Source organism: Hibiscus syriacus, unplaced genomic scaffold, assembly GCF_006381635.1.
Source record: "Hibiscus syriacus cultivar Baekdansim isolate YM2019G1 unplaced genomic scaffold, ASM638163v2 tig00109949_pilon, whole genome shotgun sequence".
Taxonomy (NCBI): domain Eukaryota; kingdom Viridiplantae; phylum Streptophyta; class Magnoliopsida; order Malvales; family Malvaceae; genus Hibiscus; species Hibiscus syriacus.
In genome coordinates, this window is record NW_024062537.1 from 528,669 (window position 1) to 544,718 (window position 16,050).

The 16,050-nt window shown below is 38.1% G+C and overlaps 1 pseudogene; it reads right to left on the reverse strand.

Annotated features, from left to right (window-relative positions):
- Nucleotides 1-11,958: 11,958 nt before the first annotated feature.
- On the reverse strand, nt 11,959-15,611 carry LOC120210997 (annotated as a pseudogene).
- Nucleotides 15,612-16,050: the final 439 nt, after the last annotated feature.

The window sequence follows — 16,050 nt, forward strand, 5'->3', positions numbered from 1 at the left end:
CTATTAGAGTAAAAGTGATAGAGTTATGAGATTGGAGGAAAAGATAAAGTTGAGTTAATCAATTATGATGTGAATCTGAATATAGTTGTGTATTCTGATCAAATAGCTATGATGTAAAAAAAAGGAGATAAGTATTTGCATGGAACCTTAAGGAAGGAAAATACAAGTATAAGAAATAATGAAGAATGAAGTTCTGTATAATAAATGGGTTATCAAAGTTCTGAGGATGCAATGAAGATTGATACATAGAGATGAGTATAGGAGATAAGACAAGAGTATATGAACATGAAAGGAAATATATAATTTATATAAGGAATAAATAAAGGAATAAAGAAATGAAAGGGATTGAGTTAAAGGATTAGATACGATAAAGGTTATATGGAAGTGTAGATGATAATTTTATATAGAAGTAAGAAAAGTGTGCAAGGTGAGATGAGAAGATTCTTTAAAGTGTATGTTGAATCATATTTAAAGAAGATTTAAGGTCGTGTTCTTGGTTAAATGATGATGGAAATGAATTTGGTTATTATTATAAGGTAGTTAGAGATGGATTTATGATGTTGAGTGATGAAAATGGATGTTACTATCTATGTAATGAGTTACATTATATGGATTTTGGAAAGGTCAAAGGAAAATGCAGAATCGAAGGGGAGAAAAGACATAAATGATTGAGGTTATGGGTTACTGTGTATATGATAAGTGATAGTAGATAAATGTATAAAGGAAAAAGATAGTTGAAGAAATAAAGGAATGAAAGATTAAGTAAAGGAGGTAGCATGAGAACATTAGAAGATATGTTCTTATTGATATGTTCAGTGAAAATTCGAGGACAATTTTTCTTTAAAGGAGGGGAGATTTGTAACATCCTCAATATCGAGTTAGTGATTAAATTGTAAAGTTTTAGAATTTGGTGACTATAGTAGAACAATGGATTAGTTCAATGATTTATTTGGAAATAAATCATAAAAGTTGTTAGTAATTATTAGATGAATTGAAGGGGAAAAGGGTCATTTACAAAGAAAATAATTAAATATGGTTATATATACACGTGGGTGGAAGGGAGAAGAAATCAAAAGGTTCTAGAGTTCTCTTCTCTTCTCTTCTACCTTCTTCATACGTGAAGGCTTGAACCAAAGGTGAGTCTTCTATTTAGATAATTTCTGGTTAAATTTAAGTTGGGTTATGATCATTAGATGATAACTAAGCTTAAGGAAAGCTTAAGTTATCTTAAAATCAAAAGATAAAGGAGTTAGGGAAGATTAAAATTTGGAGTTCTTGAGTGAAATATTGAAATAGAGTTTATTATAAGAATTGAAAGTTGAATTTGACTTGTCATCAATAAGAATAAGAGATTTATGAAGTTAGAAAGCATTAATAACAAAGATGAAAGTTTAGTAAGATTCTTAAATTTTAAGAATCATGATGAGATATGGAAGATAAAGAGGGTTTATATGGACATAAGTTAGTTTAAGTAATGGTAGTTGAGTTTAATGACATGATAGGGGCTTAAAATGGAATAATTGAGTGAAGAGTTATGGTTTTCAGGCTTAAAAGGAAAATTCTGGGCAAAGTCTATCGATGCACATTCAATGTGTATCGATGCACTCTTTAAAGAAGAAACATCGAATGCAATTAGTGCATCGATGCATAAGGAGTGCATCGATGCACCTCCTTAAAATGAAACATCGAAGGTGATTTGTGTATCGATGCATGGGTAGTGCATCGATGCACATGTTAAAGAATGCATCGATACACTGTAGAATGTATCGATGCACTTCAATGGGAAATTGAATAAACCTTTCTTTTGGTCTAAGAAATGATAGGTTAGTATATATCAATTGGATACTGATATGTATCAATGTATGATTATATAGATATCGAGCACGAACAAGTTCCGAAACGATTATCAAGTTAAGATTCGATCGCAAGAGAGGAAATCATAAAAGTGGATTAGAACTTAGTGAGGTCAAGGTGAGTGCATATTAGATAGTGTATTATATTTAATGGAAATAAGACGTGTGACAAGTCTATTTCCTATAGTAAAATGCATGAATTCATTAATATGAGCATATGTTTGATATGTTACAGGTGTGTTATTGATTGTTGCATGTGTTAATGATATGTGTGAATATATGTTTATATGATACATGTTCAGTGTCCATGGTCTATGTACACATGATAATATGATATAAGTTAAATTATGTAATATGATACATAACTATAAGTTAAGTGAATGAATGTATAGATGATATAGATTATGTATGAGATATATGAGAAGAGGTAGATGTGATTAGGTGAAAAAGAATGCAAACATATATTAAGTCATGTTATATGTGATAAATGAATGATATGAATAGTGACATGAACTACGTAAAGAGAAGCTACATGATTATATGTAAATGTGAAAGAAGTTATGAGCTTATATGAACATGTGAGATGAATGTGTATATGTGATACAAGTTATGCAACATAAGCTACGTGATATGTGACAGTGAACTACAAGTTTATATGAATATGTGAAATGATATGATGCTAATGCCCATGTCATGTGACATGAGAGCTAGAGGTATAGTTGGCATGCCAAGAGTCGAGGGTCTATGCGGTTCTTCGGGACATTTCATAGTGGTCCTTTGGGACAAATTTCATAGCCCCTAGTGGGACCCCATACGAGCTGTGGTGACAACATAGTGCACAACCTCAATAGACTCGCATATCTATAGTTCTCACATGTGTACATGGGCTAATAAAAGAGATAACATAAATATACCTTATGTGATGTGCTCTTGCAAAATGTGTTATATGTTGTGCATAAATGATAAGTATCAGTTTATATGTTAAAAAGGTATTAATTATAATAAGGTTATATAGATATATGATATGATAATGATATTAATAGTAATAAGGAATATGATAAGTTTATTGATGATGATAAGTATAGTATATGTGTATGTCTGCATTTTGTTATATGTAATGTTATATGAGTGGTATGACATGATTATATAAAATGTTTGTATTGTTAAGTGAGTTAGTTTACAGTATATGTTTTATGCCTCACTAAGTCAACGACTTAGCGTCTGATTGTTTCACACGTAGGTTCGAGGAGATTATAGCGTGACGAGGAGCAAGACAGGTCAACATCTCCCTTACCAAATTTCAGATCAGAAAATAGATGATTTAAATGTATTTGGTTATTTTGAATAGAGTTGACATGTACTAATTGATTGAGTTGAATATGCTCTGATATGTTTTGTAAACGAATTGATTAAGTAATAAAATATTCATTTTCTTGAATGTGAATTTAGATTTTTGTTAGTTTGTAAAGGAAATTTTTGAAAGGTCAATGTGACACCTCGAACTCAGATCTAGGTCGGATATGGGTTGGGGGTGTTACATTGACTCGGTCGAGTTGACTCAGTTTGATCTGATTTGGTTTGACTGGATCGATTTGGTCTGACTCGATCAGTTCGGTCTGACTGGATCAGTTCGGTCTGACTAGACTAATTCTAGAAAGCTCATGGGCTGTCGAGAAGTCCCGACAAGGGTCCCTTTGACGATCCGTTTACTCCAAAATCATCCACACAGCCAAAACAACACAATTATTTCCAAAAACAATCCAAAATCATAGTGAAAATAACCGAAAAATGCGTTCAATACTTACCGACGATGACCAATGAAACACTCAAAAATTGGGAGCATTGTCAATCAAGTTTCGCTCGGAACAAAAAAAGAAACACGATGACGAGCGCAGTGAGTTGAAAATCCAACTAGATCGGCCAAAAATTGAAGAAAATTATGGCGAATGACTTGGTTCATCGATGAACCATTCGAGGGCTCTCCATGACGAATAGCTCTGTTTCTCGACAAATTGTTGGTTGGGTTATGGTCACTGGACGATGACGCTCTAAATGGTAGTTGTAGTGGCAGTTACTTCGGTCGGATAGTGATGGATTGTTAAAGGCGACAGGTAACTTAGAGTTTGAGGATTTAATTTGGGGATTGGGTTTTGAAATTTTAAAATAGCGAAGAATGGGTTTTGGTGATATAACCCGAGCCTAATAACTTAAAATTTATTTTAATCAAATATTACACAAATAATGGCCTAGCTTAGATGGCTAAGGCATTGTCACTTATACCCTAGCTCACATATTTAAACAATAACATCCACATTTTTTAATTCCTTGATATTTTAACATTTGTGGCCATAATTAAATGGAAAAGTTTGGGCTTAAGGCCCTGAAGCATTGATAGTTTGCAAACTGACCCCCACTTTTTTCGTAAAATTTAATTTAGCTCCTAAAATTAAATAATTAAATTAATTATACAATTCGATCAAAACTTAGGGGGTGTGATAACTCTCTCTCTAAAGAAAATTTTATCCTCAAAATTTACCTGAATCAAATAGATGTGGAAACTGAGTCTTCATTGATTCCTCTGCATTCTAGGTAGCTTCTGCAGGATCACGATTACTCCACTGAACTTTTACCATCTATATATGCTTTCTCTGAAGAACTTTCTCATCTCGATCCAAAAATCTGAACAAGCTCTTCATCATAGGAAAACATGGTCTCAACTCAACGTCCTCTATCTGAATAATGTGACTAAGGTATAATGATAAAGACTCAACATAGACACGTGAAAGACATCTTGAATACGGCTGAGCTGGGAGGCAACTTTAGCTGATATGAACAGGCCCAACTCTCTTATAGATACGATATGGACCAATAAATCTCGGACTCAGTTTACCATTGCGCCCAATTCTCAACACTTTTTTTCATGGAGATACCTTTAGAAAGACTTGATCTCTAACCGCAAACTCAATGTCTTTCCTTCCTTGATCAATATAAGACTTCTGCCTATAAAATGCTTCTCTCATATGGTCACAAATCAATTTGATTATGCCCTCAGTCTCTTGAACTAACTCTAGCCCCAAAATTTTTCGATAACGTAACACATTCCAAAAAATCAGGGTACGAAATTTACGCCCATACAGTGCCTCGTACGGTGCCATACGAATGTTCGTTTGGTAGCTATTATTGTAAGCAAACTCAACCAAGGAAAAAAGTCCTCCCAGTTACCACGAAAATCAATCACGCAGCTGCACAACATATCTTCCAAACCTGTATCACCCTCTCATATTGACCATCAGTCTACGGATGGAAAATTGTACTAAAATTTAGTCTAGTACCTAGAGCCTCATATAGTGTTTTCCAAAATCTAGAAGTAAATCTCGGATCTTGATCAGAAATTATATAGCAGAACACCATCCAATATGACGATCTTTGAGATATACAATCTAGCCAGCTTGTCTAAGGAATAATTTACCCGCACAGGAATAAAGTGAGTCGACTTATCAACTATCACCCAGACATAATCTTTTTTGAAGGAGTCAAAGGCAGACACGTAACAAAATCTATCGTAATATGCTCTCATTTCCAATCAGGGATCTTGATAGGCTGTAACAGACCCGACAAGTGCTAATGTTCTTCCTTAACCTATTGACAAGTCAAACATCTAGCCACATAATTAGAGATATCTTTCTTCATGTCGACCTAATGGTATTTATATAAGATTCTGATACATCTTATCTCCACCAGGGTGCATAGCATAAGGGCTACTGTGAGCTTCACTAAAAATAGCCTGTATCAACTCTGTATCATCAGGCACACAATATTAACCCTTAAAGCATAAGACTCTATCTTGGTCAAAAGCATAATATGAGGCAGAACCCTACTCAACTTGCTCAAAAAAGGGGGAGCAAAGAGCTGTCAAGAATTTGCTTGGTCTTGATATCCTCGGCCAAGGTCGACTTAACTTGTAATTTGCTAACAGAATGCTACCATCATATAGCTTCAACCTGGCAAATAAAGACCTCAAATCACTATCTTCTGATTAAGAGCATCTGCAACAACATTAGTTTACCCTAATAATAGTCAATCTCGAATCATAATCCTTTAAAAGCTAAAACCAACGATGATGTCTCATATTAAGTTCCTTATGGGTCAGAAGATACTTCAAACTCTTGTGATTAGTAAAAATATAATATTTTTCTCCATAAAGATAGTGTCTCCAGATCTTCAAAGCAAAAATCACAGCTGCCAACTCTAAATCATGGGTCGTAATTGCACTCATGTAGCTTCAGCTGACGAGATGCATAAACAACTACCCTCCCCTCCTACATCAAAAAAAACCAAGTATAGAGTGTGAAGCATTACTATACACTGTAAAATCCTTCTCGGGCTAAGGTTGAGTCAGACTTGAAGCTTGAGTCAAAGTTGTCTTCAATTTCTCAAAACTCTCATGTTGTGCATCACCCCAGTCAAACGGAACATTCTTCCTCAATAGTTTCATCAATGGGAAGTAATGATAGAGAAGCCCTCGATAAAACGTCGATAATACCTGGCTAATCCTAAGAAACTACGGATCTTGGAGATATGCTTGGGCCACTTCTAACTTACAATGGCCTTAATATTACTCGGATCGACCTGAATACCTCTTGCAGAAACAATATGCCCAAGAAATGAAACCTACTGAAGCCAGAATTGACATTTACTCAGCTTGGCATACAGACGATGCTATCTTAGAGTCTGGAGAATAATCCTCAAATGTCATCATGTTTTTTCTTAGCCCGAGAATAGACCAAAATATCATCAATGAAAACCACTATAAACTGATCTAAATAGGGTCAAAATACACGGTTCATCAGATCCATAAAAGTTTATGGAGCATTTTTCAAACCAAAAGGCATCACCAAAAACTAATAATACCCATATTTAGCGCGGGTGGAAGTCTTCGCAACATCTAAACCCTTTACCCTAAACTGAACGTACCTCTAGCGAAGATCAATCTTCAAAAATACAATAGCTCCCCGTAATTGATCGAATAAGTCATCAATCTTGGCCAGTGGGTATTTTTTCTTAACATCAACTTGTTAAACTTCAAGTAATCAATATGTAGTCTGAGTGATCCATCATTCTTTTTCACGAATAGGAATTAAGCTCTCCAAGGTGAGGTACTCTGTCTGATGAAACCTTGATTAAGTAATTCCTACAATTGGACCTTTAACTCCTTGAGTTCTTTCAGGGACATACAATATGGTTCTATAGAAATAAGTGAAAAACTTGGAAAATTCTCAATCTCAAACTCTACCTCTCTATCCGGAGGTAACCTTGGCAACTCCTCAGGAAAAACATCGGGAAACTCGCTGACTATACGAATCTCCTCAATCTTGGACAAAAAGCCTTTAGTATTCAAGATAGGCAGTGCATCCTTTTTAGATCATCCGATCGATAGCCAAAACAGATACTATATTTGAAAGATAGCTTCAACGCTCACCACTAATACCACAGTTTGACCATCCGAAGTCTTTAGAGTAACTCTCTTGTACTCACAATCCAGATTAGTTCTGTGTTCATTTAACCAATCCATCCAATAATCAAATCAAACTTCTCTAAAGGAAGCTCCATAAGGTCGGCAAGGAAAATTTCACCTTGCACCTCCAAAGGATAACGCCTGAATAGTTTATTCACAACCACTGATTGTCCCACTAGACTCATAACAGTAACAACACTCTTGGTGTCCTCTCCCGGAATCTGAAGGTCTCGGGATACATAACTCGAAACAAAGAAGTGGGTGGAACTGTTGTCTAATCATACAAGGTATAAAATAGAATAAATAGTAAATGTAACTGTGATAACCTCTGGCTCGTCTCTATCATCTCAACGTCTGGTGGCATACACAAGAGCTAGTTGTCTAGCCTCAAATACAGCTGGCCCTCTACTATAATAGTAACAGGCTTTACTGTTAGCCTTAGATACAAATACGAGAGTCTTTCACTGGATATGACCTCTATGGGGTCTGAACAGAAGCCTGAGAACTTTCAGGAGTATGACAGCCACTATGTCAAATTTAGCTGCAAACAATTCCTCCAAATATGACCAATTGATTCAAAATGGAAGCAAGAACTCGTCTTCTTGTGAGACTCTCCTCTGTGCGATTTCCAAAAAAATATAAATAGGCACCTGAGGAAACCTGATGATTACCTCGACTAATAGCTAGGGATGGAGATGCTACATACCTAGAATTGGTATTACTCCTTTAGGGGGAAGAAGTACTAGTCCTCTTTTCAAGATGTACAGAAGACTCGCTCGGGCTGAAAGACCTCATAGACCACTCTCGATCTAACCGATCTTTATCAGTATCTAAAGCATCCACCTCCTCAACATCCTTTTCTCTACCCACTAAAACATCAAATATCCCATCTTGATGGGTCATAATTTGCCTACACGACTCATATTTGAGTCCTAGAGCAAACTTGTGACACCTATCCCTCTTAGTAGGAACCAGGCTAGAACCATACTTCAACAGGTTTAAGAATTTCATCTCATACTCAAAAATAGGTATGTCTCCCTAAACCAAGTCCTGAAACTATTGTCGTCTCTTAGCTAAATATCGCTCTACAAGGAAACGCTTCCTAAAGCGCTCTTTAAAGAAATCTCACCTCAGATGGTTGGCAGGGAAGCTGCTCTCTACTAACTCCCACTAGGTGTGGGCATTCTCATTGAGCATCGAAACAACTCTCAAATACCTCTTCGATTGATCTAAACCCAATTGATCCATACGTCTCTCTGTATCATAGAGTCAATCCTTAACTTTAGTAGGAGCTACACCAGTCAGACCTCTAAATGTCTTGACCACATTAACAATCAAGGTATGAGTAATCAAAAATTCAGGTGCACACCAGTTGCTCTGGACGCACCTTGGATCAACTAAAGACACTTTCTACCAAGAGTATCATCCAACACAACTATCGTAAGCTCAGACTCATAAACTGGTGCTCCCCTGACAGATGTCCTCATATCAATACCAAGAGTAGGTGGTAGATCTATAGTAGAATCATGTATAGGGTCAGCAAACCTAGCAGCTCGACCTCACCCGTAGCAAAGTTGACGACCACGTCTGGTACTCATAAGAAGGATCTCAGACTCACTACACAAAAGTTAAACTTAGTTTTAGATTTGGCACTAGAGTACCAAACACAGTTAAACTTGTAAAGATGGGTGACATAGACTTACAAAAAGTTGTAAAACATTTCAAACAATGTTTTTATTTATTTAGGACCCATTCATAGTCTTGGTTTAAAAATTGAAAGCTTTGATACCAAGTAAATATAACCTCTTAGACCCAACCTATATGTTACGATTAGATCTAGCAGATTACATTGATATTTCCAAAACATTCTTTAATAGTTTAAAATCATGGTATTACGCAAATCAATAAGATAATCGTAAAATATCACGATAATTATCAAATCGTAATTAACTAGCATCAAAGTAATTCATACTACAACATTAAAAATAATAAATGTAAAATAATATGTAATTCAAAATACAAGCACATGTAACCAAATAATGATAGTCTGGAAGATAGAAACATTACAACAAAACGATATTGTAGGTGATGTGTCAAACTCTAAATCCCAAGTCAAAGGTGCCTATCCAAAAGTATCTGAAAGGGAAAAAGTTTGGAGAGTAAGCTAGGGGCTCAGTGTGTTCCAATAGTGCTAATAAAATGTCATAGAAAAATATTCAAAAAATAATTCAATAAAGTATCATAAAATATTAGTGAGGTTTATATTTTGAAATTCATATCTATCATATTCCCTCTGTAATGCAATCCTCTATACTACACCCATAAAGACTTATCCTATACCCATTGGGTAAGAGAACATCTTAGGGCCTGAGAGCCTACTTAAGAAAGTTCTTGGGGCCTCAAATCCTACCCAAGGGTCACCTTAGGTCTGTAAGGAATTACCATCTTGATCAGATTTGAACCTCTATACTTCAATATCCTACCGAAACAGTATCTCAATAAAACAGTTCATATAATAAACAATAAATTCCATAATCCATAAATCATGCGTAATTATATTTTTTAGTGAAAACAAATAGCCAGAGAGCACATATCAAGTAACCATTGTTCATAAATAATAAATCAATAAATCATCATAATATCGAATAGTTAAAAGATTTAATAAATCAGTAACTTTAGTAAATCACATTTCAGAACATATAAAACAATCATATAACACATAAGGAACACACCTCGCAAAAAGGGATTAGTTTGTAAGTCTCCTAAGTAGCTGCTTCACCACGCTCTACAGTAGTGCTCGAACCTAATTCATAATGTAATAGAGTTATTATCAGAATAATATTTTAATTCGAATATTATTAGGGTTTACATATCATACGGGTAATCACTGGCTCACGAGGTCAAACTGATCGAGAGAAGCTAGGTCGAGCTGTCGAATGATCGGGAGAGTCACGAGTACCTTCAAATAATAAAAAAATGAATTAATCCTAGTCTATAATTTAAAATGTGCTTAAATAAAATACTTAAATACATATGCATGTTTGGGTTAAACCGTTAATCCGGAGGCTTTTGAGTTCGAATTTAGTAAAACATACTTCGGGTTTGGACTCAGTATGTCGAAAAACAAAAAAATATGACTTTTCAAAAATTTAAATTTTTGGTCAAAGTCAACACTTGCCAGGGTCAAAGTCAACTCTTGTTAAAGTTAATGGGTTGACTTGGTTGAGTTGATTCAACTGAGTTGACTCCATCAAGTTGACTCAATTCGACTTGATTTGTTATGACTGGACCAGTTCGATCTAACTAGACAGATTCCAGAAGGCTTATAGACAGGCCGAGAAGCCCCACATGCACTAGCGGCGCGTACACCAGCAACAGAGGTCCATTCGACGATCTGTTTACTCCCAAATCATCCACACAGTCAAAACAACATAATTATTTTGAAAACCAAGCCCAAATCACTGTGGAAATAACCGAAAAATGCATTTTATACTTACCGATGATGACCAGAGAAACACTCGACAATTAGGAGCACATCGATCGGTTTCACCGAAATAACAAGGGAAACACGAAAGTTCTGGTCAAAGGAGGTCAACAAACTACCCTTTAAAAAATTACCGAAATAGCACCCATTTCGAATTAATTCCCAGAATAGCACCAAAACCGAATTAATTCCCAGAATAGCACGGTCAACGGTCAACGGGTCGGGTCAACGGGTCGGGTCGGGTCAACGGGTCGGGTAAACGGTAAACGGGTCGGTCGTGACCGGTCAAACCGGTCAAAACCGGTTCAAAACCGGTTAAACCGGTCAAAACCGGTTTCCAACGTTCACTGCGGCGGCGCGTGTGGGCGCGTGCGACGTCCTCCGGGGCTCTAAAAATCACGGAAAAATTTCTAAAAATTATTTTGAGCGATTTCGAGATACTTACAAAGATCGGTTCAAATTTTTGAACGGCGGAGAGCTCGATTTCAACTCGGCCGAATCTTTGACTGATCCACCTCCCCACTTGCCGCCGTCAACGGAGATCGAGGATGACACGGCGGACTCGGAACGACACAAGGAACACGATGGTGCGGGAGGTGTCGTAAAAGGAGCAACGATCGGCGATGAATTTAGGATTTTCTAAGCGATTGAGCTTAAAAAAAACGTCGATGCTTTGACTTGAAATTCACGACGTTTGGCAGCGTTTCGCTTCAATTAAATTGAAGGGTTTGTTCCTCGCTTGATGATGAACACGATGGTGGTTTTAAAATGACGATCGGAATTCGGACGGCGTCGGGATCGTCGTCGGCAGTTGAGGTTGGGAGAGGGAATTTGGGAAGAATTGGTTTCTGAAATCAGAAACCAATTCACGTATAATAGCCCTTACCTAACATTTTAGGGTAAATTCAGGGCTTGGTCCCTGAATTTTCTTTAACTCTTAAACAAGCTTCAAGTTTTAAAAACTTCCAATTTAGTCCCCAAATTTTCACCAATTACTCAATTAAAACCTCAATTCCCAATTAAATATTATTTTAAAATTTTCGGGTTGTTACAATTCTCCCCCTCTACAAGAAATTTCGTCCTCGAAATTTACCTTATGAAAACAGATGAGGAAATTGAATCTCCATTGACTCCAATGTCTCCCAAGTAGCTTCTGAGGGGCTACGATTACTCCACTGAACTTTGACCATTGGAATACGCCTATTCCGAAGAATTCGCTCATCCCTCTCTAAAACCTGAACAGGCTCCTCCTCATATGACAAATCAGGTCTCAGCTCTACTCATCAACTGAATGATGTGATCTGGATCTGGACGGTATCGCCTCAACATAGATACATGAAAAACATCATGAATACGACTGAGCTGGGAAGGCAGCTCAAGCTGATAAGCAACAGGTCCGACTTTCTTCAGAATACGATACGGCCCAATAAATCGCGGACTCAGTTTACCTTACGCCCAAATCTCAATACCTTCTTCCATGGAGATACCTTAAGAAAAACCTGATCTCCAACCTCAAACTCGATATCCTTACGTCGCTTATCTGCGTATGACTTCTGCCTATCAAATGCCTCTCTTAAGCGATCACGGATCAGTCTGACAGTATCTTCAGTCTCTCGAACCAAGTCTGGACCCAAAGTTTTTCTATCATGCAACTCTGTCCAACATATAGGAGTACGACATCTACGGCCATACAGAGCCTCGTACGGTGCCATGCGAATACTCGCCTGATAACTATATTGTAAGCAAACTCAGCTAACGGCAAGAATCTTCCCAACTACCACGAAAATCAATCACCAACCCCGTAACATATCCTCCAACACCTGAATCACTCGCTCAGACTGTCCATCAGTTTGAGGATGAAAAGCTGTACTGAAATTCAAACGAGTACCCAGAGCTCGTGCAAAGCTTTCCAGAACCTGGAAGTGAATCTCGGATCTCGATCAGATATGATAGAAACGGACACCATGAAGTCTAACGATCTCAGAAATATACTTAGCCAGTTTATCCAGAGAATAATTAACCCGAATAGGGATAAAGTGTGCTGACTTGGTGAGTCGATCAACAATCACCCAGATAGAATCCTTTTTGGAAGGAGTTAGAGGAAGACCAGTAACGAAGTCCATCGTAATACGCTCCCATTTCCACTCAGGAATCTTAATTGACTGTAACAATCCCAGACGGATGCTGGTGCTCTGCCTTAACCTGCTGACAAGTCAAACACTTTGCCACAAAATCTGAAATATTCTTCTTCATACCAGTCCAAAAGTAGCGCTCTTTGAGATTATTGTACATTTTGTCCACCCAGGATGCATAGCATAAGGACTATTATGAGCTCCTGAAGAATAATCCGTCTTAACTCATCATCTTTAGGGACGCAGTAACGACCGTGAAAACACAAAATACCATCCTGATCCACAGTATACTCCGAACTCGATCCATGCTTAACTTGTTCAATAATGGGAAGCAACGAGCTATCAAGGAGTTGTTTGGCCTTAATCTCCTCGGCCAAAGTAGGTTTAACCTGTAACTCTGCTAACAAGCTATTATCATCCAATAAGCTCAAGTTGGCAAATAAGGCTTAAGATCTGATATCGCCTTACGGCTCAAGGCGTCTGCTACTACATTAGCCTTCCCTGGATGATATTCTATCTCAAAATCATAGTCCTTTAAAAGCTCCAACCAGCGACGCTGTCTCAAATTCAATTTCTGAGTAAGCAGATACTTCAGACTCTTATGATCAGTATAGATATACACTTCTCTCCGTAGAGGTAGTGTCTCCAGATCTTTAAAGCAAAAACCACAGCAGCTAGTTCCAGATCGTGAGTAGGATAGTTATGCTCATGCGGCCTTAACTGACGTGACGCATAAGCGACAACTTTCCTATCTTGCATCAAAAACATCCTAATCCAGAATGAGAAGCATCACTGTAGAGAAAAATCCTTCCCAGATTCAGGCTGAATCAACACTGGGGCTTGAGTTAAAACAGTCTTCAATTTCTCAAAGCTAGCTTGTTGGTCCTCAGACCAGACAAATGGAACATCTTTCCTCAATAGTTTCGTCAGAGGAGCTGCAATAAGGGAGAACCCCTCAACGAAACGACGGTAGTAACCAGCTAAGCCCAAGAAACTACGGATCTCAGAGACGTTTCTGGGTTGCTTCCAGTTCATAATAGCCTCCACTTTGCTCGGATCTACCTGAATACCATCAGCAGAGACGATGTGTCCAAGAAAAGTCACTTCGCTGAGCCAGAATTCACACTTGCTCAACTTAGCATATAACTTATTCTCCCTTAGAGTCTGAAGAACAATCCTTAAATGCTCCTCATGTTCTGCTTCACTTCTAGAATACACCAGTATGTCATCAATGAATACAACTACAAACTGGTCCAAATAAGGTCGAAATACCCTATGCATCAAATCCATAAAAGCAGCAGGGGCATTAGTTAACCCGAATGACATCACTAAAAACTCATAATGCCCATATCGAGTACGGAAAGCAGTCTTCGGAATATCCGAATCTTTCAATTTAAGTTGATAATAACCAGATCTTAAGTCTATCTTTGAAAAGATAGAAGCCCCTCGAAATTGGTCAAATAGATCGTCGATTCTGGGCAGAGGATATTTGTTTTTCACCGTGAGCTTGTTTAGTTCCTATAATCGATACAGAGTCTCAATGTCCCATCTTTCTTCTTGACAAAAGAACTGGGGCCCCACGGTGATACACTGGGTCGGATAAATCCCCTGTCCAACAACTCCTGGAGTTGGATTTTAGTTCTTTAAGCTCCTTTGGGGCCATACGATAAGGAGCCATTGAAACTGGGGTGGATCCAGAATAGACTTCAATCACAAACTCGACTTCTCTATCTGGAGGTAATCCAGGCAACTCCTCGGGAAAAACATCGGGAAATTCCTTGACAATTCGGATGCTTTCAATATCGGATTGCGATCTCCTAGTGTCCAAAATAAGCAAGAAACGCTTCGGAACCCTTCCTGATCATCTTCTCCGCTACCAAGGCAGACACAACATTCGTCAGAAATCCACGTCGTTCCCCAATCATTACAATCTTTCGATTATCTGGGGTCTTCAGAACGGCTCTCTTAGTCTCAAAATCAATATTTACTCGATGTTTGTCCAACCAATCTACGCCAAGAATCAATCGAACTCTTCAAAGGGTAACTCCATCAGGTCAGCCAGAAAAATCTCCCCATTGATCTCTATAGGGCACTCTCTAAAAATACGATCCAACACGATGGATTGGCCTAAGGGACTTTGAACTATCACTGAATACTCAGTATTCTCAACAGGAATATTTAGACCCTCAGAAACGGAATGTGATACATAGGAATTTGTAGAGCCACTATCAAACAATGCAAAGTATGGAACTGAATGAATAGTAACAGTACCTGCAGTCACATTAGGCCCATCTCGATCTTGTCGAAGTCTAGTAGTGTAAACCAATGCAGGTTGTCTGGCCTCAGATCTGACTGGACCCCTACTCTGAGATGCTCGGCCTCTATTAGCCGATCCAGGTGCTCTCTCCTGAATACGTCCCCGTGTGGAGTCTGAACTGTACTATGAGAACTAGCGGGAGTACGAGCTGGTGTCTGAACAGAATGAGGTATCTCCGGACAATCCTTCAAATAATGGTCACCAGATCCACATTTATAACAAGTGCCCAATTTCTTCCTGCATTCTCCAAAGTGATTTTTCCCACAATAATCACATGTTGGAAAGGGTTGCGACCCAAAAGAACCACCATGTCTAGAAGACTGAACTGTTGAAGCACCAGATGCAACAGGTCTGACACTTGCACCGCCTCTCTGAAAAGAATCACCCTGCCTCTCTTGCTAGGTGTGCAGAAATTAACAGAACCAGAAGGCCTCCTGAATCGATTCTGGGCTCGATCATTATCTCTCTTGTGCTCTATACCCAATCGCTCTATTTCCTCAGCAGTCTTGGCTATCTCAACCAGGGCGTCAAAATTTCTCTCTCGGTGGGTAGCGACTCGACTTCTGATCTCATACCTGAGTCCATTTTCGAACCTCAAGCATCGATCTGTCTCAGTGTCCACAAGTCCAGGAGCATATCGGCTCAATCGGATGAATTCAACCTCATAATCCATAACAGACATATTACCCTGCTCTAGATTCTGAAACTCTGGCGTCGTTCCTGCAGATATCTCTCTCCGATGTAGCGAC